The sequence below is a fragment of the Mastomys coucha genome, unplaced genomic scaffold, assembly GCF_008632895.1.
Source record: "Mastomys coucha isolate ucsf_1 unplaced genomic scaffold, UCSF_Mcou_1 pScaffold6, whole genome shotgun sequence".
NCBI classification, from domain to species: domain Eukaryota; kingdom Metazoa; phylum Chordata; class Mammalia; order Rodentia; family Muridae; genus Mastomys; species Mastomys coucha.
In genome coordinates, this window is record NW_022196912.1 from 9,520,465 (window position 1) to 9,547,287 (window position 26,823).

At 48.5% G+C, this 26,823-nt stretch overlaps 1 long non-coding RNA gene across 1 annotated transcript in view; it reads right to left on the bottom strand.

The window, feature by feature from the left end:
• Positions 1 to 24,414: 24,414 nt before the first annotated feature.
• LOC116080167 overlaps positions 24,415 to 26,823 on the bottom strand; it is a 3,237-nt gene continuing 828 nt past the window's right edge. Inside the window, exon 2 of the long non-coding RNA XR_004114340.1 lies at positions 24,415 to 24,594. This is a non-coding gene — a long non-coding RNA (uncharacterized LOC116080167). The remainder of the gene's footprint in view (positions 24,595 to 26,823) is intronic.

Genomic DNA, 26,823 nt, shown 5'->3' on the forward strand with positions numbered 1-26,823 from the left:
GTCCCACACCCAAGTTCTACATCACCATAGAAACCATATGTTAAAATCTCTTGAGCATCACCTTCTTCCCTAGATGAGGTGGTGGCATGTGCCCCAACTACTCAGGTATGCTTGGTAAGAGCTCAGAGAAGTGAGTATTCATGTGCCCAGAGAAATAAAAAGAGGCTGGGAGAAGAGGGATGGGGTGAGGAAGATGAGAGGGACAGAGGTGGAGAAGAGGGTGAGATGAGAGAGGGCATGGATGATGGAGAGGACAAAGAAGAGGGCATGGGCAGCTCACCAGGCTGCTCTCTCCTGAAAGGGGCAGAATGGGAGACTTGCTGGGCCACTGACCTAGGACCCGAGGCTTGGTCAAATCACTCATGTCAACTGGTCTCTCTCTCTCGTCCCTTTCCCAAATACCCTGGTCTAAAGCAAACCCTTGAGCCTGCCAAGCATTCTAAGGATGGGGTTGGAGTGCCTAGAGGTGGTGGGGCCTCAAACTGTCACCTTTGACACCTCTTTGGTGCTCTTAGGAACAGGAAGGGGTCATAGGATGTGGGATAGAGGAAACACTTGGAAGACAAAGGCCCGACAAAGACAGTGGGTAAGCAGATAACACTAAGGGCGTAGCGAGGGCCCCAGGTTCAGAGACAAGAGAGAGAGGACCTAGCTTGTGATTCTCTGTAGTAACAATTCTGACGTAGCTATTCACTGCCATTCTTAAGCAGAAACGGAGCCTTAGCGTGTGGGAGAACCAGACAGCCGCCTGGTAAGTAGCTGGATCCCAGGCCCAGGTGTGACCCCACCTGATCACCACCCCATTCTGTCTCCTTCCTTGACTCAAGGCTGGCTACCGATGGGTACAGCCTGTTTCCAGTTGCTAACTGGAAATGGCTACAATCATCTCAGAGCTCCCTGCTGCCGCTGCTGGTGCTTGGGGCTTCTAACACTGATTAGATGCCTAGAGGCTGTGGGCAGACTGGGAGGGCTGGGCTTGGGAATCCCCCTGGGCTGCGTACCCCACAAACTCCAGAAACTCACAGCTGAAAAAATGAAAGCGTCTTTCATGGAATTCCAACAGGAAACCCACGAGAACATTCCTGCCCAGTTGACTCCAACAGGAAAACCACTAGAACATTCCTGCTGGTGAGATCCAGCTGGGAGCTGGAGACCATATACCCTGCGAAAGAGGCTGGTCAGTGGGAGATGGGTTGGATGGAGGGCTAGTCCCATCCCTCAGGGTGATCCCAAAGTTTCCCTGACCTCTGACCTCCCTGGAGTTTAGTCTCCTGTGGGGGTGGGTTGTTTCAGAGGCAGAAACCCACTTCCCAGTCTCGCTGTCTGCTCACAGTTGGCAGCCCTGTTCAGTGCGCGTTCCCTCTGCCTCCTTGTCTTTCAGTGGCAGCTGCATCTCTTGCTCCACCATTGGTCTTGCTAATAAGACAACATGAGGACATGGAGCATGTGAAAGACTTGCTCTTGAGACTGCGGGATGGCTCAGTGGGTAAAGTGGCTTCTGTACATATGTGATGGCCTGCGTTTGGTCCCAGCACCCATACAAGGTGTCAAACACATCTACACAAGTCTGTGATCCCAGCAGTAGGGAGGTGAAGGTTGGTGATCCCTTGAGCTTTCTGGCCAGCCAGTCTACAATCTAGCTGAATTGGTGAGCTCCAGTTTCAGTGACAGACCCTGCTTGCCTCAAAAAAATTATATATATACATATATATATATACATATACATATATATATACACATACACACATATATACATATGTATATATACACACACACATATATATGTATATATATGATAGAGAGTGATTGAGGAAGGCAGACAAAAATCTGATGCTGACCTCTGACCCTTTCATGCCCATGAATATACACGCTCATGCTCACTGCACACATGCTCATGTGTGTGCATGCCCAGGCAAGGCCATGTTCTGGAACTCAGTTGCCTCTTGCAACAGATGTCTTCAGCAGTCATGCTCGGAGACATATACAACACATCTGTATCCTGGGCTTTCGTTGTGTGTCTGTTCTCTGGCTGAAGGGTGAGCACAGCCCTGGTGTCAGGAAATGGTCCATGACAGTTAGAGGAGCCTAGAGGCCTCCGCCAGAAAGTACCATGACAGTGTGAAGGTGCTGAAAGAGAAGAGTCCTCAAGTTGCCCACATTAGCAAACCACGGTTCGGCACTAGCAAGCTGATGAGACGTTTCTTCAGATCTTGGTAAAGTCAGCTGTGGGGGGAACATCAGCAAATGTCGCCCAATACAGTAGCTAAAAAGAGGGTTCACTGTCCACTGCTAAGTGGCAATTTCTTCCTGTCTGTGAATGTTCCCAGAAGACACTCTCAGAAGCAGAGCACATTTAGCCCTGGAGGGGCAAATAAGAAACTAGCTGGATGTGTCTGGGTAAGACAAAGCCATGGAGGGCGAGAGACAGTCGTTAACAATTTCCTAGCGTCTTCCAGGATGTGTGATCTAAATTAAGGTTCAAGCTGAGTCCACGCCACAGCCTTTCCTTCCTTCCTGCGGGCTCTCTGTAGTGCGGCCATAGGCTGTCCCTGCTGGAAGGCTCTGCTCTTTGTTGTTCCATCTGCCAGACTGCCTCCATATTTTCTGGCCAAGGGCCTCTGACCCCCAAAGGGGGGGAACACCTTCCCTGTTCTCTCTCCCTCATACTGAGAATCTTGCAATGGCTCCCTGCTCCTCTCCTGGTGTTCCAGACGATCCCACCCCGACCCAAGGCCATCACGCTCAGCCATTGCTTGGGATGGTAAGTTCTTCCACAATGCTAACGTCAATGAAGTCATTCATCACAATTTTGGATAGTAAATTAATCTGTCTCCATGTCAGTTGCTCATCATGGATGATACTTGCCCCTTGAGTCTGGAGGAGGGATTAAATAACATGGTCTAGGTTGGACACTGGGCAGGTGGTTGGTTCAGGAGTGGACCTGAGGGCACCAATCAGAATCCTGTTTAAAGTACGCACTGCTCTGGTAAGACAAACAAGAAGGATCAGGAGAGCCTGAGACTTTGGCTCAAAAATCAGTGCTTTTTATCTCTCGCCAGGACAGAAAGTTGGCTATGGCCTTACATAATGAATGTCACCCACGGGAAGCAGGAAACAAAGACTAGAATCCACTTTCTATCAAGACCCCAAGGTCTTGCCTCAATAAAACATCCAAGAAAACCAAAACAAATAAAAATATAAACAACAAACCTCAGGAAGCACGATTCCCAACACCCCATTTAACCTATCCTGACCCTAGGAGGGATCCTATAGCAAAAGCCCACAGAGGAAAAAAATAGCATTGACTTCTCCCGAAATGATTGGATCCTCTTCTCTGGACCCATGGAACCTAGAAATTTCACTTCATAGTTCCTATCAAGGAGAAATTAAATATAATGCAAATTAAGTCAGAAAGTTTAACATGCAAAAAGTGTGGTGGGCCAGGGAGATGATCGAGCAAGTGGAAGTGCTTGTCTCACAGGACCAGATGACCTGAGCACAATCCCTGGAAACCTTATAAAAAGCAGGGTGCTATGGCTTCCATCTGTAAGCACTACTACAGTGGGAAGTGGGTATGTGTGTGTGTGTGTGTGTACATGGAGAGAGAAGCAGACAAAGACAGAGAGAGATACCAAGATGGAGACAGGCCTCATTGGTGAGAAGCTCAGGAGTCCGCTAATCTGGAGTATCCTGCTCAGTCTTAAAGATGGAAGAAAAGGGCTGGACAGACTCTCTCAAAAGTTGTCCTCAGTCCTCTACTTGCACGCACGCCATTTCCTCTCTATCTCTGTCTCTCCAACCTTAAAATTTTCTTAAAATTTCCAAATTGTCTAGCTATAACCCCTATTTATCAAAATGATGGAAGGTTGCTGGCAAGGACTATAGATGGCAGCAGGGCTTAACAACAGATGGAAACAGACAATGGGGACTTAGTTGTCAGTCCGCAGTCATCCCTAGTGCTGCCCCCTGAGATTCACACACACAGGGATCTGAGCCACTTGGAGGCAGATGTGAACTGGGGACTTTCTTCAAGTTTCCTGAGCTTTGGTCCCAAGCACATCTCTCAAAGGTCCAGGGCAGCCCAGACTACTGTCTAGGACCTGTCCAGCTCCGAGTCTAAGGAGACAGATCCTCAACAGACCCTCCAGTACTTCTCTTCAGTCTCAAAGGTCTCAGAGCCCTGAAGGCCATGCCTCTCCCATGGCCCTATCCATAGGCACCTGCTCACCAATGGTCACCGCCTCCCAAATCACAGGGACCTCCCCAGCCTGACAGCTTCCCCATTCAGCTGGAAACATGGACCAAAGACTTCCCTCTTCATGATCAGGAAAGTTCAAACCTCAAGAATGAAAAAGCCAGGAAGGCTGAAGGGAACTTGACTTCCCCATCTTCTCAAATAAGATCCAGCCTTGAGGAAGCGGCTGACTGTGAGCTAGCCTCTCACTGGGCTGTCGTGTAGTTACCTTGAAGTCAATTCTACCCCGCCATTCACTGTGCTTAGAGGATGGGAACTAAACTAGGCTCTCACTGGCTCACAATTTTATTCCAGTTTCTCAGCTTAGATTTTAGAATGCACAGTGTATTTTAGTTCAATCATCACTTATTATTCAGAACTCTGTTCTAAAAGACATACACTCAAGCTGGAAAGACTATGGATGGATAGTCCACTGCCTTTGTCACTGAGCTAGCTGACCCCAGGCCTGGGGTTGCATGAGATCTGAATGATGCAGGATAATATGATTTTCTTTGCTTGTTTGGTCTATTCCCCTACGACTCAGCACCATCTCACCAGAAACTGCTCCTTGGGCCTTGGGCCTTGGTTCCAGAACCCTTGTGCTGCCCAGAGCACTGGAGAAAGAGATTCTTTGGCACCTGCAGCTTGAATCATAAGCATAACTTTCTGTAATGTATTTTTTATCTCAACCAAGTAAAGGGAACATGTTCTCAGGCTACCAGCACATGAAAGCTCAAGGCAGGGCTGCAAGGTCAGAGCCAGTGTGGGCTACATAGTGGGCGCTTGTCTCAACAACCAAACAAATGGCTTCACAAAAGAGAAGGTCTCTAATAACAGGCACGCTGGGGCAGGGAAAGCGGCTACACACACACACACACACACACACACACACACACACACACACACACACACCAACAATGCTATGATGTAGCAAGAAGGTCTCTTGGATATCTCAGACTCCTGAACAGTGAGAAGTAACTTTTCTTTCATGATAAATCACCCACCTGTGGCATTCTGTTACAGACTAAGACAATCGTTCATTCGCCTCTGAGGTATCGTCGGGCACTAGTCACCCTCTGTTTTGGGACTTCATTGTTTGCTAGAACTCCACAGACCCATACCTTCTCAGGTTTCATAGATGATGAGTGGGGTGGGGTGGGGTTGATATACATCCTGATCAATATTTTACTGTCAGGACTTCAATAACTACACACAATAAGCCAAGATTGGTCACAAAATGTGCCCGGAGAGGAAAGTAGGGAAGATCTGAAAGGCCTGTGGACTTGCCACATTGAGGGGATGCGGTCCCAGGACCGAATGGGACAACAGGATAGGACAGGTGAGATGAAGAGCCCTCCAAATTTAGACTTCTCATTTTGGACAGTGTCTGTTCCTCTCTGGCTGTTGGTCTCATCCGACACGTGTAATTGTGATGGTTCATTTCGACTGTAAGTCCTTGGTTTAGGATTCAAACAAATCTCTGCTCGTCTGACTAGGCTGACTAAGGTGGGGAGATCCACCCTAGAGTGGGTGGTACCCTCTCATGGACTGAGGTCAAAAATTGAATGAAAAGGAGCCTGCAAGCTGAGCTGTAGCATCTGTAGTCTTTGCTTCCTGATTGTGGATGCGGTCAGCCACCTCAGACTCCTGCCGCCAGACTTCCCTGCCATGGATGGACTGAATCCTCCAGCTATGAACCAGAGTAAACCCTTTTTCCTTAAGTCCCTTTTCTGAGACGTTTTATCACAGCAGCAAGACAAGTTAGGAGGATAGTAACAAACCCGTCCCTGCAAACATCGCCACCCCTCCAATGCTGATTTTATCATGTCTGATTTAACTCCACACTCCCAGCTTTCTCCTGCAGGCTCTGTTCTCTCACCACATACCAGATGTTTTTCTCTTTGACTCACTGTCCTCCTGCTCGAGGAGGAAGCTCCCAGAGGGCATAGGGTTTTTTCCTACATTGAATTCAATATTGTATCCCAAGGATCTAGAAATGTTTTCAGCACATTGTAAACACTCAGTAAATAGTTGTGGGATAGTGAACGAATGAATGCGGTTCAGAATACTCATGGTAAGCCATCTTGGATTCGGGACGGTGTAGCACTGCCATCTGGTGCCAGAGTTTTGTATTGTGAGTACAAACTCGGAGGGAGCAGAAAGCAAGCCTTCAGGGGGTCAGCGTTGTCTTTTGAGTCCTAATCCATGTTTCAAATGTCACCACCCAACTGTACCATCTCAAAGACCTATAGCCTGTGACTTTTTGCTGGTTGTTTGCCCCTACTCAGCAGATCACTAGGTGACACCTGACCAACCATTCTAGGAGTTTACTGTGATGCGTTTAACATCAACCATGCACAGGAAAAACCAAAAATCAAACCAAACCAAACCAACCAAACAGACAAAAATCAAACAGCAGTAGCAACAACAACAACAACAACAACAACAAACCAGGAAATACATCCTAACCAGAAGAGGGAATCATGAAAAAGAGCTCAATCCTGACAAAGAATGAAAGAGAGAGAGAACATGTGGGATGGGGGACCACTTGGGATGGGAAACCAATGAGAAAGCCTAGGGAGAGGATGGGGAAGAGGCAAAGGCCTTTGGGGCTAGCTGAGTTCCAGCTTGACTTTGAGTCTGCTTTGGTCTCTCTGCCACAAGAATATGGCCTTGGGCTACACGGCCTTCAGCCCCAACATCCCTAACCAGGAACAGGAAGCCCATGGCACTTTTAGGTTCTGCAGTCAAATTGTTTGTGTGCTGGTGTCCTAGCTGAGGGTCTCTTCACTGTTGGCTGTGGGGCCTCTCCATGAGGGCTGGCCTTTTATTGCAGTTTCCTCTCCCAGCTTTATCCCTGCTTGGGCTCAGCCTTCATGGCCTGGTTCAGGGCCCTCAGTACCATGGCAACCAGGATCCTCCCCATCACACACACACACACACACACACACACACACACACACACACACACATTGTGCTTGGTCTGCTCCTTTTAACTACCTGAGGGTTGATCTAAGCTGACCTCTGACTTTCTTTGGGCCTCTGTGGTCTGTCTATATCAGCAAGGAGCGACTGTGCCGCCCCTCTGTTCAGGTTAGCAACCCTCTCCTCCTGGCCACTGCCCAAGCTCTGTTCAGTCCAGATTTGTGTCCGTTGATCCAAGACTGCATGATATTTAGAAGACATGTTGAGGGTAGGCTTCCTGGAGGTTGTGTGATTCCTGGGGCCTCTGAATCCACCTATGCTAGATGGTGAGAATATCTGGTATTAAGAACAATTACCTTGTTCCAGCTCAGGAGGAATGCTGTTGAGGAGCAAGCCAGGCCACCTTGTGACATGGATAACTGCCTGCTTGGACGCTTTAGGAGCCTGTAGAGACCCACCTGTCTCCCCTTTCTGTGCTCTGCCTGCTTCTACTCTACCGAAAAAGGGTCCTTTCCTCTGGGGTTCTTGGGCGTTCCCTGCCCTGCTTCTCAGCCTCTCTCCCTTCATGCACCTGCTGCTCTTCCAGCCCAGCTGCTGTTCCGCTCAACCTCAGGAGTGCTCCTCTGGGGAAACAATGGGCTGATTGTCCTTTGTCAACTCAACAAAGGATATCAGAAGTTGGCCAAAGAGCAAAATAATTTTTATGATAATTCTCTATTAAAGTTGCATTTTTATATATTGAGTTCAATAAAAGCATATTGCTAAAATTATGTTTTCTTGGATTTATTTGTACTTAAAAATGTGACTAATGGAAAATTCTACATTACGTGTACAATTTCACTTTAAATTTCTATTGGGTAGAAAGAACTACTTTAAAGAGCTGGGGCCAGAGATGGTATCATGCATGCATCAGAGGCAGGCAGATCTTTTTGAGTTCAAAGCCAGGTTGGTCTATACAGTGAGAGCATGTCTCAAAAAAATAAAAGTGTGTTTGTGAGCTGGGCACAGTGCTGCTAGGGAGGGTGCTATAGGAGGATTGTCTCAAGTTCAAGGCTAGCCTATGTTACATATCAAGATTCTATATTTAAAAAGTGGGCTGGAGCCGGGCAGTGGTGGCGCACACCTTTAATCCCAGCACTTGGGAGGCAGAGGCAGGTGGATTTCTGAGTTCGAGGCCAGCTTGGTCTACAGAGTGAGTTCCAGGACAGCCAGGGCTACACAGAGAAACCCTGTCTCGAAAAACCAAAATAAATAAATAAATAAATAAAATATAAAAATAAAAAATAAAAAGTGGGTTGGGGGATGGCAATAAGCCAGATGGTAGTGGCATGCACCTTTAATCCTGGCACTCAGGAGTAGTGACAGGAGGATCTCTGAGTTTGAGGCCAGCCTGGGCTACTTAGCAAGTTCCAGGGCAGTCAGGCTACACAGAAAAAGCCTGGTTTTTGTTTGTTCGTTTATTTGTTTTAAGTATCTGGGCACAGAAGATATATATAATCAAATAAAAATTACAGAAGGTCCTTGGTTTTTGTTTTTGTTATGCTCCAACATTAGGCCCCAATACACAGACCGAAAACCAAAATGGAATAGGTCGTACTAAAAATGAGACCAAAACTGTTGTCTGACATTTCAAAAAACCAGCAACAATGGTAGTCAGATTTCCTAAACTATTGGCATAAAAATGAAGTTTCCCTCTGCTTTAAGCCTTGAAAATAAAGACACCTTCCACCCCCCTGAAAAAAGAAAAAAGAAAAAAAAAAGGAGGAAAATAAAGACACCCCAGATGGCCCAAGCCTAGCCAGTTATTTTCTGCTTTTCCATCTCACTGTCTCCTTCTTCCAGGGTATCTTTGGAATCATCAGTCTCAGCTGGGAGGCTAATGCACAGTTCTATGCCTGCATGAGGGATATTGTTGTGGGTGGCCCTGGTGCTGTTTGTTTTAGAGAGTTGGGGAAGAGAGGAAGGAAGAAGAGGAGGTGGAAGGAAGATGAAGCAGAACCACAAGACCCTAAGAAGCCACAGGTAACAAGGGATCTCATAATTGGGGAATAGAGTAGTGTAGTGGTAGATCTGCCCAATCTAGGCCTGCAGTTATTAAAGTCGTGTGGTTTTGCATGGGCATATTGGGGTTGGAGATTTACTGCCACAGGATACTGATGCTGGATTACCAATCTACACTTTGTCTTGTTTCTGCTTTCTCCAGCTCTTCTCTATCCATAAAACTTCTCTCCTCTCTCACTCTCCATATATATACACACACACATATGTATATATACACACATATATTCTAGCATGGACAATAAAACTTAGAAGAATTATAAATTGTAATTTTGTCAAATGACACTTTATAAATGTACGAGATAATAGACAAAGTCACAATGTTGATCATTGTCATCAATGTGGATCGATGCTACATTAGCAGTTCAGTCACCAAGAATAAAGATCTCAAAAGAGAGGAGACTGAGTGTTCCAGGGGAGGGAAGGAGGGAAGGAAGGAAGGGAGGGGGAGGGAAGGAGGGAAGGAGGAAGGGAGAGAGGGAAGACAGCATGAATCCATGCTGTAGGTGGGAGGATGTGGCTGGGGTACAGACACAGGCCATTTCTGGTGATAGATTCAATGTGCTAAGGGGAAGAAACCTGGCAGGATGCAGAAGCTCAGAGGTCTCAGAAAAATATGAAAAAATGAATTATTTGTTTCTATCCATGTGTCCAGTCACACCTCCATTATTTCATCCTGTGGCCCAAAGCATAGACAGAAAGAGGCAGGCATGCAGGAATTCAGCCTGGGGTGAGCGCTGGGAACATAGTGAATGCTGGGAACGTGGTGAATGCTGGGAATATGAATGTGCCATCTCCTTAAATACCTAAGAGCATTTGGACCCCAGATCACAATTCAAATTCAAATCCAGGCCAAATATTTCTCCTGGATTTATCTAGAACGAGGCTCCTAAGCAAACGATATTTCCTTTGAGTCCTGGGGTTCAAGGTTCAGACTCTATGGTTAGAATGCTCTGTTCTGGCTCCAGTCTCGAAGGCCCTGCTTCCTGCTCTAGCCTGGTCCCAGGCAGTTTCTTCAGGGCTGTTGACCTGGGCCCTGGGAGGAAGTCACAGAGGAAAACACAAGTTCCTGCTGAGGAGAATTTCTTCCATCTGGACATTACTGCACTTGGCACAATGAGGCTGTGGGGACTAAAACTATGAAGCTGTGCTTGAAAATGCCTGCGTTTGCATTTTGCAGTTTCTGGTCTGGCTATCTTAGATCAACAATGAATCTTCCTGAGCAGAGCTAGGACCTCTGTGGTCCTCACTGGATCCTTGGGACTGGCTGCCTAGAGATGGGGAGGGACTGGGGCTCAGTCTAAGATGGATGTTGAGTCAGTTTATGAGAGGTCAGCTGTGTTTTCCAGCCCAGGACAGGAAACTACTCTAAGACTGAGCCAAGAGGAGTATGAGGCCAACCAGGCCAGAGCAGACCCTACAGGGTCCATTCTAGCTAACATGAGCAGAGTAGCCTAGGGAATAGTGATGCAGAGCAGGAGAGGTGGTTCAGAGGTTAAGAGCACTTCTGGGGGACCTGAGGTTGGTTCCCAGCACCAACATAGGAGGATCACAACTGTCTGTTAAGCCCAGCCCCAGGAGATATAATACGTTTTTCTAGCTTCTTCTGGAACCTGCATATGCAAGGCAAATATTCACACAAAATTCATATGTACATAAAGTTAAAAATAGAAGTAAAGGAAGGAGATAGAATGCTGATGATGCAGTTCTGAAGGCCCCTTGCTTCCCCTGGCCTCCCTGTGGGAAAGTCTTTGACGATAAGAACATTTGCCCCCATACTCTCAGTGGCCATGTCTGTTTGATTCCAGAAGGAAGAAAATAGCACAGTAAGTCCCTCCTGAGATCTTACTTTATACCAGATACTTAAACAGGCCTCCAGGCAGGAAGGAGAATATGGTCCAAAAATCATTACATCTTAGAACAGAAAGACCTTTAAGAACCCACAGAGGATGAAGAGATGGCTCTGAGGCTAAGAGCACTGGCTATTCTTCCAAAGGACCTGGGTTCAATTCTCAGCACCTGGCTCCTAACTGTCTGTAAGTTTAGTTTCAGATGATCTGACACCCTCTTCAGGCCTCTGTAGCTATCAGGCATGTATGTGTTACCCAGACATAAATAAACATAAAATAACATAGTAATCATAACAATAGTAATTTTGAAAAATCTACAGAGGCCAAAAAGGCTTTTCCAAGTAGAAAGTACTTCTCATCCTGGTTAGTTTTTATTGTCAACTTAAACATATAATCATCTGGAATGAGTGAACCACAACTGGACAGTTACCTTGACCAGATTGGCCTGTGGGCATGTTTGAAGCCAATTCTCTTGAATGTTCACTTATGAATAATGTGGGAGGGACTTGCGCACTGGACCATCCCTAGGCTAGTGGTCCTGGAACATGAAAAAAAGCCAGCCGAGCATGAACCAGAGGACAAGCTAACAAGTGGCATTCGTCCATGGTTCCTGCATCCAGGTTCCTGGCTTGAGATCCTGCTCTGACTTCCCCCAGGGATGGATTGTGATCTGGAAGGGTGAGCCAAAGAAACCTTTTCCTCCCTAGGTCGCCTTTTGTCTGAGAGGCTTATCACAGCAACAGAAAAACAACATCTCTAGGCATTCACACAGCCTTCGGCCTCAGGCATAAGCCATTTAGTGGAACTAAACCAGGGCTTAGGTTGGAAGACCAGCCCTTACTAAAGCATGCCACCCATGCAGGATCCACAGGAGTCCTGAGCCAGGATGACAGGTGTGACAGGCATGACTGGGACTGGGCAGGGAAACCCCTGGCTAAGCAGACTGAAGTGAGCCTGTGGGCTCTGGGGTCAGGAAGAAGAAATGAGGATATGTGGAGAGATGAGACAATTTAAGAAATATGCATCCATAATTCCAGCTACTCATGAGGAAGAGATAGAAAGAGACAGGCAAGCCTTGACTACACAGTAAATTCAAGGCTAGCCTAGGTACCTTAATAAGACCTTGTTCAAAAAAAAAAAAAAAAAAAAAAAAAAAAAAAAAAAAAAAAAAAAAAAAAAGGAGAAGAAAGAGGAGGAGGGGGAAGAAGAAGAAAAGGGAGGAAGAGAAGGGCAGCTGGGGATATAGCTCAGTAGTAGAATATTTGCTTAGCATGAATGAGGTCCTAGGCTTAGTCTGCAGCACTCCAGAGAGAGAGAGAGAGAGAGGAAGAGAGGAGAGAGGAGGAAGGTGGGCAAATTTCCTAATCTGTATTTCAAAATACTAAAATCGGATGTCTGGAATTCCCACTAATCAGTTTTCATCTAAAAAGATTAAGATCTGTGCCCTGTAATTCCAGTGTTCAGAACGGACATTGTTGAGATAAAATGTGTGAGCCAGCACAGGATTCAAGATTCAGAAAATCGGACAATAGACAGGTAGGTGAGGAATGAAGACAAACTACCTCATATCAAAATTTTAGCCCAAACGTAGCCAGTCCAATCAGCCACTCTGCATGTCAAGAATGCGACAGGATCATGGAGGAGAGAGGTTGGCCTGGCCTAGTAGGAGTCCAGTATGAATCTTTATCTCCCTGATCTCAGTCACTTCCCCTTCAGCTCCCTGAAGCACAGCCTCACAGAGAGCTCTTCAAAGTCTTCAGAGGAGCAAGGCCGTGCTTAGGTGCTGGGGTCTGGCTGGCTCACACACCTGGCAGTTGGTGATCCCAACCTTTCTTCCAAAGACCTCGTCAGAGAAAAGCTCTTGGGGATGTTGCACAGCAAGACCATCAAAAGATGTGGGACTCTAGAGGCAAAGTGCCTAAGCCAGAATCCGACCTCCATCTTTCTGAAGCCCAGTTTCCTCGTTCACACACTGGGACTGGTGATATGCCTCTGTCACAGTGTGCGGTAAGGCTCACATGTGAATACTTGGATGAGTGTTGTTTTTATATAGAAGACTTGTTTTAAAATTATGTGCATGTGTGTATGTTTCTGAAGAGGCCAGAGCTGGAGTTACAGGTGGCTGTGAGCTGTCTAGAATTCATGCTGACAACCAACTGGGATCCTTTGAAAGAGCAAAGTGAGCCTTCACACTCTGAGGCATCTCTCCAGCCCTCATACAGATATTCTTATCATCACTAACTGTCTGCAACAGCTGAGGAAACCTTTGTCTATCTAATGAAACCACTTTGAACATCATTTCTCTATTCCTTCAGTATTTTCTCAGGCCTATACTGGGAATCAGATCTTATAAGGAATAGAAAAACACAAAGATAGCTTGGAAAAGCTTCCTGTGAGGATGAGGAGACATGGCCACAAGGGACTGAAAACCCAAAATTATGGTTTAAACAAAACAGATTTTTATAAATCTCAGGTAAATAGTCAAGAGCTTTTCATGAAGGGATCAACGATGGTTAAGGGGCCAGGCCATGCTTGGTACATGGCTTCTCCCAAACTATCAGCTCAGGTTTTAGCTGTAGCCTTGCCACCCCATCTCCTTCATCTATCTTCACCATAGCTACGCTCAGCAAAGCTCGTACCAGGATCCATTCTCACTGATTTTCACATAGGAACCCATGTGATCCTTGTAAGAGTCCGACTCATAGACATCCTTTGATTCCCACTTAACTGAAAGAGACAACTGTGGCTCCACTGCAGAAGATTAACAAGCAACATGTACAGGCATACTCCATCGTCGTCCCCGATTTGGGCAAACAGATGTATTTAGAGACAAACCAAAATGGGGCATCATCTCCCTTTAGTGACAGTTTGACTAGAACTTAGTGTGTGAGAGAAGCAAACAATGCCGTGAAACTCAGTCTTTGTACTAAAAAAGACAAAATAGGCATTGGAGGGTGCCATGTCCTAGGTGTAGATGTCTCTAAACATATACTTTATTAATTTGCCTGTTTGTGTCTGTATGATGGGTGTGCAGAGTGCTGAAGTCAGAGGACAACTCTGGGAAGTTCACTCTTCCCTTCCACTTGTACGTGAGTCCTGAGGTCTGCCTCAGGTCACCAGGCTGGCACAGAAAGTGCCGTTACCTACTGAGCCACCTTGCCAGCCCCTCATTACAGCCTTTTGGTAAAATAGGGCACCTTCGGAGTCATTCTGGATCACATGACCCCTGTTCTTGTGCCTGGAAAGGCTAACGAGATTGCTTGAACTAGAATTGGAAGAGAGAGAGACAGAGAGAGAGAGAGAGAGAGAGAGAGAGAGAGAGAGAGACAGAGACAGAGACAGAGACAGAGGGACAGAGAGACAGAGAGATAGAGAGAGAGAGAGACAGACAAAGTTCACCTCTCTATACTGGACTGTGGCATGTATTCATAAGTCTCGTGGGCAGTGAGTTTCAGCTAAGTTGGAAGCTACAAAGCTTCTGTCTGCTTGCATCCATCCACTTCACTTTCATCTAAAGTGAAAGCAGGAGCTGGGCGGTGGTGGTGCACACCTTTAATCCCAGCACTTGAGAGGCAGAGGCAGGTGGATTTCTGAGTTCGAGGCCAGCATGGTCTACAGAGTGAGTTTCAGGATAGCCAGGGCTACACAGAGAAATCCTGTCTCAAAAACCAAACCAAACCAAACCAAACCAACCAACCAAACAAACAAAAAACAAAAACAAAAAAAAACCCAAAAAACAAAAAAAGTGAAAGCAGGACACTTGGGGTGGGAACACTGCCCAGGTAGTATGTCCTGAGACATGGCCAGTTGCCATGTCCTGAGAGCTGTTATATCCCTGGGTTTGACTACTGTAAGACTTGTCAGTGTACTTTGTGATCTAACCTCCTTGTTTGACTCAGTGTGCTTCTTACAATTATCCAGTTGCCTTCAAAGGCTTTTACTCTAAGAACCAGGTAGTCATGGAAGGACGGATGGGGAGGAAACGCTATGGCAGGGTGGACGAGGGTGGGGTTGGTGCAGCTTGGGTAATCGGTGGATTCAGACTCACTCATGAAGTACTTGACACTTACCAGCCACAGTTCTGAGGGCTTTCAACCGTCTGGATTTCTCTACACAACATCCAGGCTACAATTTCTTCATTTTACAGACTGGTAAAAATAAGGCACAAGGACTAAGGAATGAACTAGCCCCAAGGTTAAACCTACAGATTGCTGATAGTAGTGAGATCTGAGCCCAGTTGGTCTGGCTGTAGATACCTTACTCTTAACCAACATTTGGGTTGTGTACTGGCTGGTCTTGTGTGTCAACTTGACCCAGGCTGGAGTTATCACAGAGAAGGGAGCTTCAGTTGGGGAAGTGCCTCCATGAGATCCAGCTGTGGGGCATTTTCTCAATTAGTGATCAAGGGGGTAGGGCCCGTTGTGGGTGGTGCCATCCCTGGGCTGGAAGTCTCGGGTTCTATAAGAGAGCAGGCTGAGCAAGCCAGGAGAAGCAAGCCAGTAAGGAACATCCCTCCATGGTCTCTGCATCAGCTCCTGCTTCCTGACCTGCTTGAATTCCAGTCCTGACTTCCTTGATGATAAACAGCAATATGGAAGTAAGCTGAATAAACCCTTTCCTCCCCAACTTGCTTCTTGGTCATGATGTTGTGCAGGAATAGAAACCCTGACTAAGACAGGTTGGATGTGCAATATCTGGCTGGACCTTGGACAAAGGGAGGGAACAGGATAGGTAAAGATGGCATTGTCTAGAGCAGTGGTTCTCAACCCTGCTAACGCTGTGGCAACCCTTTAACATAGCTTCATAGAATTATTATTGTTGCTGCTTCATAACTGTAATTTTGCTACTTAAAAAACTTCTCTCACATATTGCACCTTGACCACCATCCATTTCCCCTCCTTCCACTTCTCCCAGTCCCTCCTTCCACCACCCCTCTCCCTCAGATCCACTCCTCTTCCTCCATTTCCCTTCAGCCAAGGGCAGGCCTCCTAAGGACATCAAGCCAAACACAGCAAAACAAGTTACAACAAGCCTAGGCACAGACCCTCCTGTCAGAGGTAGGAAGAAAAGGGTCCCAAGGGCAGGCAAGGTCAGATAATTTTGCTACTGTTATGAATTGTAAAGTAATTATCTAATATATGGGATAACTGATATGCAACCCATGCAAAAGGGTTGTTTGACCCACCCTACAAAGGGGTCATGACCCACAGATTGAGAACTACCCATTAGTCTAGAGTAACTGCAATGCAAGGTCTAAGAAGCAAGAGAGGGCAAACTTGCTTGGGAGCTTGGTCCACGGAGGACTGTGGAGGAAGACTGACGCTTTGGAGGCTCTGAGGAACCACCAGGAGTGTTTAAGTTGGGAAACAACATACTTTGAGCCTAGCTTTTGGGATAAATACTCAGGACCACACGTTGTACCAGCTGGAAGAGGGGCTGACAGTCAGGAAGATGTTGCCTTAAATGTACCAATGCTTTGATTTCATAGAGAAGAAACAAGAAAAAAATATGGAGATGCAACTTCTGGAGGCTGAGAAGCAGGACCTGGAACCACCTGCAGGAATAAGAGGTAAAGGAGCCACAGGTAATTCCAGATAGGCCTTGGTCCTGTCAGTGGGATGGGGCTAGGAGATGTTGAAGCCAAGTTGGACAACATGGACTTGAGATTTCTGTGGGGCCACCTGGTGGAGGCATTCACAAGGGAATTATGGGAAAGTTGAGATTTACAGATGCACCTGTGAAATCATGTGATGGGACCTCTTAAACCACGGGTGCAGATGACCCTCAAGAGATAGCTCCTTGAGCAGATCCATGGGGAGGCAACACAATGAGAGACAGGAAGCAACCAGAGAAGTGGTCCAGACACAGGGAGGCAGTCCGTGCAAGGAGCTTCCAGTAAAAAGGCAGAAGAAGCCGAGGGCTTGTGGCTACTGTTGGGGTTGGCCCTAGCGCCCCACAGGTTCCTTCCTGATGTCCCAGCTATGGCTTCAGCACTAGGGATCTGCAAAGTCAAATAGTTTAAATTTATGATGGAAAATGGCCCTGGGGACTGGGGTAATTTACTGCTCACAAACGGATTCCAACTTGTCCATTAAAGTAGCCTCATTCCAGCCCAACACCCAGGCATGTTCACACCTCTGGTGAGGAGTCAGGCCTGCCCGGATGATTAGCCTCTGGGCTCTCAGAGGGATGGCTGCTCCCTGCAGGAAGCATGACAGCCTTCAGAAACAGGGGCACAGCAGCCCACACCGCCACAGAGAGAGGCCAGGCCTGGCGACAGCATGTCTGCTCTGGCTTGCCCTGGACAAGGCCTGGGGAGGGAGGCAGGTCCTGCCCCCTGGAGCGGATCATGGCCGGGTTGGGTAACAAAGAACTTTGATGCCAGTTCCCAACTCTGCTATTTACGAACCCTGTGGTTTGAACAGGCCCCCTGGCCTGAGATCTTTTCCTCTTCTGTAAATGAGGAATGATAATTCCCACCTTAAGAGGGCTCTCTAATGAGGGGATGAGGTAAGAGTGCCAGGCTAAGCTCAGGACCTGGGGCCTGGCACTCCCTCCAAAAACCAGATGGGTTCTTATTACTGACTGACCAGCAGTCTGGCCTCTTCCCCAAAGCGTGAGTTTAGGAGGGTGTCTGCCAGAGTAGGGAGCATCTGCTGAGGAAATGCTCACAGGACAGGAAAGAAAGAAGAGAGCGGCTTGCATCTTTCCTCTGCTCCTGCCCTTTGTCTTCGGACTCCATGATAGGAATGAGGTTAGACCCTGGAGGCCGGGAAGGAGAGAGGGAAGACTGAGCCTTAGGGGCTTTTGTCAGATTCCCCCAGGCTTATGTGCATATGGCTTCAGTTTTGCTCTGGTTGCCTTGACCGTGTGGTCTTTGGGAGTCTGTATGAGTATGGAAGTGGCTGCCTGGCTTTGAAGCAATGCAGAATTCTTCCTTCTGCTGCTGGCCGCTCACCTCCCTGTGCAACCCACACTTCTGGCTGGAGCTCCCATCAGTGCGTTTCTTCTCTGTCACGGAGAGCACTGCAGCTATTTCCTTTGCTGCTGTTTCTTACTTTAAAATCTGAGCCAGGAACTGGGAAGGATGAAAGAGATTGAAAGGTGGGGCAGGGTACAGGTTCTATGGTACTCCCTTTCCTGGGTTACCTCCCACCCCACTGGTCACTGAGCCATGTGAGAAGGCCCTCCCCAAGGGAGACATCGCCTATCTCCCAGGCCCTTAACCCTCATGCCCCATCCTCAGAGGGTTCCAACCTCTGAGGCAGATAAAAAGTGTCCAGCTGTGTTCCGGGATCCCGCCTCCTGCTCCTAGAATAAGGGTCGTTAGCCAAACTGGTCAATGCCAAAACCGCTACCATCTACCACAAAGGGAGAACCGAGGGGGAGGGGCTTGTGACTGGAAGAGACTTATTTTGTACCCTAAGAAATTTTCATAAAGTGTGTGTGTGTGTGTGTGTGTGTGTGTGTGTGTGTAACCAAGGAGACAAGATTGATAAGCATGAGTCATTTGGAGCCAGAATAAGGTGTATGACTTTAAAGTCTAAGATTCTGGAAATAAATTCTACAGGTGTTAGAGAGACCTGAAAATTTGTTGCTGTATTCCAGAAGGAGAAAGAGAAGGCGAGAGAGCACAGTACCAGGAAGAAGGCAGAGTGACTGGAGACTGTGTCTCTGTGAAATGGCTAACACTGACCAGCCGTGGCCAGGGTGGACCAGCTCTGTAACCAGCTGTGGCTAGGGTGGGCCAGCTCTGTGACTAGCCGTGGCCAGGGTGGGCCAGCTCTGTGACCAGGGTGGGCCAGCTCTGTGACCAGCCGTGGCCAGGGTGGGCCAGCTCTGTGACCAGCCGTGGCCAGGGTGGACCAGCTCTGTGACCAGCCGTGACCAGGGTGGACCAGCTCTGTTCCTAGCTGCAGGGTTGGGACTGGGGGAGGAAGCCTAGGCATGCATTTTGTTTTTTCTCTGAGTCCATCTTGGCTAGTCAGCCTGAAGCTAAGGCAGGCTTGCCCTCAGCTGATCACTGCCATTCCCCTGGTGCAACTCTGGTCATAGCTCTTTCCAGACCTGCCTCATTTCCTTCACAGCACATGGCCCCTCTCTCAGAAGTCCCTGTGGCCTCCAAACTGGGGGAGTGACTGAGCCAATGTTTAGTCAACAGAAACAACTTCTCAGAATGGCTCTGCCTGGTGTTTGTTTTCTTTGCGTTGACTGGGACTTTGTGGGAGTGGGGTGGCTAGAAGGCTATTGTCTTTGTTATTCCTGCCCCCCAACCATAATCCTCAGTGGGAGTTGAGGTCCTGGGGCCTCAAGGCTCTCCTGCTATGGGAGCTGCTTCATTCAGCTCCAAGAACTGTGAGCAAATATATTCCTTATCTTCCAGTGAACTCCTCCGGGTGGAGGCCCCAGAGGGTGTGAGTTTACCCATATTTTGGTTGAAGCCAGGAAGGGAGATAGCTTGAGACAAGATCTCTGGAGCAGGGAAGATGGTCCAGCCATTACTGATCTTACAGTCAATTACAGAAGCAGCCCCATACTTGCCTCCAGGGCCTCCAGAGACTTCAGGGTCCTTAAGAAAAATGTTTGGGGCCCTTCCCAGAACCTCCATTTCCTACCCTGTCACTAACACCAAGGATGACCAAGAAGCTTTGACCCCATTCGCCTGATTGATCGGAAAGCAGGAGTGTAGGCGAAGGCTGCTAGTGTCCTTCCCAGATCCATCCTCCCCAACGGAGCCCCACCCCACACCTCGCCAGGGCATGGGAGGAATCCACCCCACATCCCACCAGGGCATGGGAGGGAACCAGCAGCAGCTACCCAAGATAAAGGCTTCTGTTTGGTTTTGTGGTTCAGCTGAAGCTGTGTTCTTAATTGTCCAAATAAACAGTTTTCAACCTGGAGGCCAGGATATGCCAAAACACGCCACTTCCGTTTCTAGCACCAACTGGCTACTATGGGTACAAACCCGTTTTTCCAAGTCACAGCTGTCTCCAAATGGTGCCCAATAGGCCACAGTGGCCAACAGGGAGAGCTAGTGGCAGAACGTTACCAACTCAAGAATATGAGACCTTAACTTCCCCCTCTGCAACCTACCTCTTGGTGATCCCTTTGAGTTATTCTTCCTTCCAGAAATACGTCGGGGCCTCGGCTTCTGACCCTTTAAAGAGATGGCCTAACACCACTGTCTTCTCTTATTTTTGATGTGAGCCTATCCCTTAACAGCTGAGCTATCTCTCCAGCTCCCAGCTGTGTTTCAAAAGTGCAGGCCCCTCAGCATTAGCAACATTTTGGGAACTTATTGGGAATCCAGATCCTCAGGTCTCGTTTCTACTACATCAGAACACTCTCCAGCACTGGCACTTAGTTTTGTTTTACGGTTCCGGGGATTGAACCCTGTGGCCTTGAACATAGCCACGGTCCTAGCTCTCATACTTAATAAGCTTGTACCTATGTAACTAGTATACTCTTCAAAGAGGCTACAGCAGCGGGGCTCCCAGACGAACTCTGCTTGCTGGCCTGTTATATTCCAGAATCTACCCTGCCTGCAGTCAGGCTTCTGGTTTCTGCAAATGGTCTAGGATCTAACAGCCCAGGGGAACCTAGCTAGGCAGCACCGCCCCCTCCCGTGCCTGCCACATGGCCACACTGGCAGACTCTTATCTTCATGCGGACCTTCAGGTTACATCCTAGGGGCTTTTTGAGGTGGAAAATGGCTAAGAAGAGGACTGTGCTAGCTGTAAGGGTCCAAGGCATTATTGAAAGAATGATTTATTTAAATTCATTTCTCTGCCACTAGCTTCTCCAAGGAGAAGGTCCCCTACAGAGACACCAGCTGAGAGGATGTGGCTTCTCTATGGGGGAATTTCTGTGTGAAGGAGGGCTGCTTGGAATTCTGGAACACATCTTCCTGGCTTAAAGTCAAACCCTGTATCTATCCACAGTGGCATCTTCTGACTGTGCCAGCACAACCTGGGCTCTGTGGCTGGTGTTTAGGAGTTTGCTTTCTGCAAAGTACAGGCCAGCTTTGAGGCTGCAGGACAGATCCAAGTCACAGAGGGCGACTAGGAAGTGGGCGCAGGATCTAGAGTGGAAAGAGAGCCTGCAGGAAACTGAGGAAGAGGCCTGACTGGCTTAAGACCCATTGGGACCTCCTGTCGTTCTTCTAAGTCGCAAGAGCTACTCATGGCAGATCAGAAAAGCTCGGGAGAGCAGATCCAGGCCCCAAGGATGTGCTACATTCCCACCAAGCCAGAGCTATCTGAACCGATGCTCCTCTTCTCTGAAAACTGTGTCCCTGGAAATCTTAGGGGCCAGAATGAAGGTAACAGGAAGTTACTGGTACAGGGAGGGAAGGAAGAGGGTGAGCTGGGCCATCACATCTGGGCCACCACATCTGTCATAAATCACTGGGAAAGGCTCACATAAAAACTCATTTTAGACCCAAGCCTTCAGGTCTGTTTTGGGAAAGTTGAGTAATCCTGTAATACTACTGCCCACCAGGAGATTTTTCTGCCTGGTTCCAAGAGGGAGTGAGAAAGGCTCTGTGTTCTCTTAAAGGGGAAAGCTACCTTGGTTCAATGTCATTTGGCTCACTGGGGGCTCAGGTTAAAAGCTATGGGTACTTTATGCTGGGGACAAGAAATGGGCAGAGGCAGCGTCACACTCTCATGGCGAGTGCAGCAGGAGGAGCTCTCTCAGACTTGACCACTTGGATCTTGGTCTGGTCCTGGAGCAGCCACTAGGCCTGGAAAATCTCAGCAAACACCCTACACAGGATTCCCAGGTGACTTCAGGACCTGGCCTGTCAGCTGTCCCATTCTTTGGGAATAGAATGACTCCAGCCTGCCCTGCCTCTATAAGCTACCGATTTCCCACTCAGATGACTCCGCTGGCAGTAGGGTGTACCCTCACTTGGGCTATAGAGGGTTTTTATTTGGAGCAGAGGCTTCTCAATGCAGTGGCCTAGCACACAAGCAAATAAACACACACAGACACGCACAGGCATACACACACATACACACACACACACACACACACACACACACACACACACACACTCTGACCCCCATGGCGACTTCTGTCACTACAACAGCAACATACAAGTAGATGAAGTCCGGAGGAAAACAGCTGTTACTACTAGGACCCAGAGCTCTGATGTCACTATCTTTTATCTTTTGTCATTTCATAGATGTGCTTACTTGATCCAGTGGCAGGAGAGGAGGAGGACGTACACATGAAAATACATTTTACAAATCATACTACAGAAAGAAGAAAGCCTTTTCTATCTTGGGAACAAAAGAAAACAAGGTCTAGATGTTTATGTCCCAACCGTCAGTCCTACCCAGAGGAGTCTGCTACTGTGATAGCCCCACTGGCTCCTTCCTGGTTCCTCACTCCCTTGAGGTATGGTAAATGGCAGGCAGGCAGATTCTAGGTCAGTTTTCTGGATTGCCTTAGGCTAGCTTCTCCTTCTCCTAGTTTCCTAAGTGATGGACCACTTCCTAACCCTGCCTGCCACTCCTCCTTTGGAGCCCACCAGCAGGAAGGAAAACTAAGCATGCAACAGTCGCAAACTATCTCTTTAAGAGAGTGGCCAGACGGTTTGTTTACCAGATTTGTTTGGGTCTCACTGGGAGGAAGAATAAAGATAAAAAGCTGAAAGAAAGGGGGCAGGGAAGGATGAATAATGCAGAAAAGGGGAGATAAGAAAAGCTGGTCCAGAGGGAGAATTTATTTTTGCAGCATGTTCCCGAGGGACAGTTTCCATTGAGTAAGTTAATCACCAAATGTGTAGGTTGGGTCAAATACAATTCCCAGAATCCAGCTGAAGGAGACCAGGGCTGTGCTGCCAGCACCCCGACCCTTCAGGCTGAGGTGGCTTTGGAGTAGAGGGAGCCAGTGCAGACGGATAACACTGGCACTGGAAGGAGGCCAGGGTTACCAGGCGTTGCATTGTGCTGGGAGATAAAAGCTTACCCCTTGGGCTCTATTGATGGGCTTCTGGGCATCCAGGCACCCTCTAATTGTCTACCCTTTTGGTAGTGGACACCTGTGCGCACAGGTTTGCAGGAGCCCTGGGCTATAAGATGCTTCAGGGAGTAAGGACATACCATATGCAAGCACGCAGGAGAGGTGGGTTTCAGCATCCTCTGCTTTAGGTAGGACAGTGAGCCTGTTTCCTGGGGATAGTGGGGACTATGGCTGGTGATCAGGCAGAGAAATGACAGAATGAGATCTCCCTTTCCAGAGGCAGCTTACTCCAGGGGTAGGTGCTTGGAACAATGGGAGGTGTGTCAGGGGCAAAGTAAACAACCAGTTTGGGCAGTTTGGGCAGGCAGCCAAGGAAGAGGGAGGTTTGGGGGTGGCTTTCCTAGAGTTCAGAGTCCAAAGGCAGGCTGTTGACACTAAGCTCACAACACAGGGAAAGCTCACATCCGTCCCCTCTCTTTGCCCAGGGATCCCTGGATGGATGGCTCCACTGTTGACCGGGATATGCTCACACAGGCTCTGGGCAGGTTATCTTGTTCAGGGGTAGTGGCTAGAGGCTATAGACAGGCTATGGATGCTATGTAGCCTGGACAGGCAAAGGTGGATCAGGCTACGAATGCTATCTAGCCATTCTGCAGGAAGCCCGTGCCACATGTACCTACTCTGCTGGTGATCAAGTGTTTACTTGTCCTGACCAGCCTCTCTGAAGAGGTCGTAACCAATTCATGTCAGAGGGAAGAGGCTTAAAAGGATGCAGCAGTCAGGAGTTAGTCTCGGGCCTTTGGGTCATTGTCCCAGGAAGAAAGAGCCATGGTAAACACCACTGGCAGAGGCAGGGTCTCCCCTGAAGGCCAGCGCCTCAGAGGCTGAGGCCTGAGGATTAGGAGCTCAAGGCCAGGAGAGCCTTGACTTCCGGTAAGTTCAACTCCAGTCTGTACAAGAAGGCCTGGCTTCATAAAAACAAAATCAAACACAGCAGCAAAAGAAAACCCCACCCTGGGTCAAACTCAAGTTCCAAAGGCTCCAGAGGCTACCCCACTATGCTTGGAAGGAAGCAGGCTCAAAGGAAGCAGGCTCAAAGGTCCAGGGCCCTTAGGTTCCCTCCTTCCTGCCTGGCTCTTTCAGGATGCTCTGGTCAGAATGCTCCAAGCTCCATAAACCAATCCCTTCCCCTCCCTCTCCCCCTCTCCCTCTCTCTCTCCCCCTCTCCTCTCCCCATCCCTCTCTCTATCTGTGCACACATTGGAGGGAGGAGGGGAGGACCATCCGTTTGTCCAAATAGACCTCCTGAGTGCTTTTAAGGGCCTACAGTTAAATGAGTAAATATTTTCCCTTTCAGATGAAAGGTACAATCACCCCGCTTTTTAATTACTTTAATTAGAAAAGATTGCCTTAATCTTTAACTTATCTACACTATTGTGGGAACTGCCAGAAAATGAAGTGCAAGGAAAACAGGTGGGGTTTGACCTTTGCTCTCAGCATCTTGAATGTCTTCACTGCTGGTAATTAAGAAGAATCAGGGGAAGTTCCTTGCAGAATCTAGGAAACAAAAACACACATGAAAATGCACACACACACACAAACACACACACACACACACACACACACACACACACCCTTTCCTACCCACATATACATATGAATAGGAAGAAAAAGGGACCAGGATATAACAAACTAGAAAGTTCTATCTGACTCTGAGGGCAGTGTTCCGGCTCCCAGCCTGAGGTAGTTTAATGAGTTTCCCAGGGTGGCCCAAAATGATTAATTAAGCAGACAGTCCCCCACCCCCTCCTCTAACAACAGAAACCATAACGGTCTGCTTGGGGAGGAACAACGGTGCCCCTTGACTTCAGAGGCGGTTGAGGACGTGGTGTAAGAACCAGGAGCCCCAGATAAGGACAATAGCAACGGCCTGGCCTGTAACAACCACCAAGGTTCCTTCTGCTCCAACCCTGGTGGGAAGGTCTTGGTCTGCTTTCTGGGCTCCCTGTGTCTCACACTGTGCTGTCCCCAGAGCACTCTTGGCCAAGTGTCTGTTGGAGCAGGCAAGGCTGTCTCTAGCCTCCCTCCCTCTCAGAGGCCCTACCTCTGATCATTCCTGGACTCACTGGTGGATATAAGGAAGGGATTCTGGTGTCCACCTGGGTTGGACTGGCATGGAACATGAAGGACAGGGACCGAGAGAAGGACAAAGAGTTACGCTTGTCTGTGTGTCTGTTCTTTCTAGCTTCTGGGGCCTTCAGAACCCAGTATTGACTGTTCAACCTTACCACAAAGGCATCAAGTACCCCTGGTGGAGGGAGGACGGTGAGCAGTAGTGTAAAGACAGGCTAGACACAGGCCCACTGTGGGATTCCCGCAGCTTGCTCTGGAAGCCCTGATGAAAGGTAGGCAATCCTGTGCTCGGGAAGCTTGCTCCTGGGAGCACCTCAGGGCTCTGCCTCTGTAATCTGGACAAGTTGTTCTTCAGACTACTAGGCTATCTCACTAGGAAGGTGCCTCAAGGCTTTAACTGGGGTGCTGAAGGCTGACTACGTTTTCCCACAAAGTCTTTGTCTTCCTTCCTTGACAGCTGAGACTTGAACACAAGCAGAAGTACAGGGCTATGAGGCTCTGTAAGCAGGCCTCGGGAAGGCCTCGGAAGCCTGGAGGGCTGGGAGGAGGCAAAGGTGAGGAGTGGGCGGAGCACCAGCAGTCTTTTCCTTTCTGAAGCTTCCAGGTGCTTGGAGAGGGATTTCCAGCTTGTTTGTGCAAGCGTCTGTACTTCGTGCTTCTCTACAGGTGTTTGTCTAAGCTCGTGTTCCACCCATGTGTCTGATCATGCCTTCAGGCATGTACCTCTAAACTCCAGAAACCTGACTTCAGTCTCCACTTTGTGTGCGCACTCTTACCTCAAAACACTTGCTAAAATAAACCCGCTGCAAACACTTTAACAACCATTTACCCTCCACCCCCCCTTTCTTGTTCACGGTACAGGCACTAACACCAGCAGGTCTCCACGGTTAATTTAGGAAGTTTGGGAAAATATTGCTTATAATTAAAAGTCTAAAAGGGCCTCAATTAGGGCAATGTTAGCCCCGTCAGGCCCGGTCCCAAATCCCACTGGGCAGCATTCCTGTCCTGGCTGGGAAAGGCCTTTGATTTGTACCAAATGTTCAGTGGCCATGTTGGACCACACTCTGGCTCTGCCCATCTTACCAACTAGCTGCCCAGAGCACAGCCAGCCTGGACCCTAAGACTTGAGACTCAACCAAGACTTGGTCTTTGTGAGCATAGGTCCCAGTCTGCCAGCCCCCACCACCAAGACCTTCCTACCAACCCGAGAGCTGGGGGCTGAGTTGCCCTTCAGAGCCCCTCCTTGGCCAGAGGCCAGACCTCTGCTGAGACCCACGCAGGGAGCTATGGGAAGGTGTTGAGAGCTCCACAGGCAGAGTTCAGTCCTCTCACTCCCACCCACCTCCATTTGAGCAGAGGCCCAGAGCTATTCTGGGAGTGCAGCAGGAGGTCCCTAACCTGGAGTACAAAGGGCTGCGGGGGTGGGGGAGACAGGATGGGGGGCAAGATGGTCATAGGTTAAACATCTTACCCTTGGGGGTTCAGCTAAGATCAACCTCGGGTGCCCTGCTCTGCCCCAGAGTCTGAGGCTGAGGAAGCTGAGGGAAGAAGCACGGGACAGATGCCTCCTCCAGGAGTGAAGGCTCCAAGGGATGCTGCCACATGGCCACCACACCCACTGACACCTTAGACACAGGCGAGAAACCCCGCCCC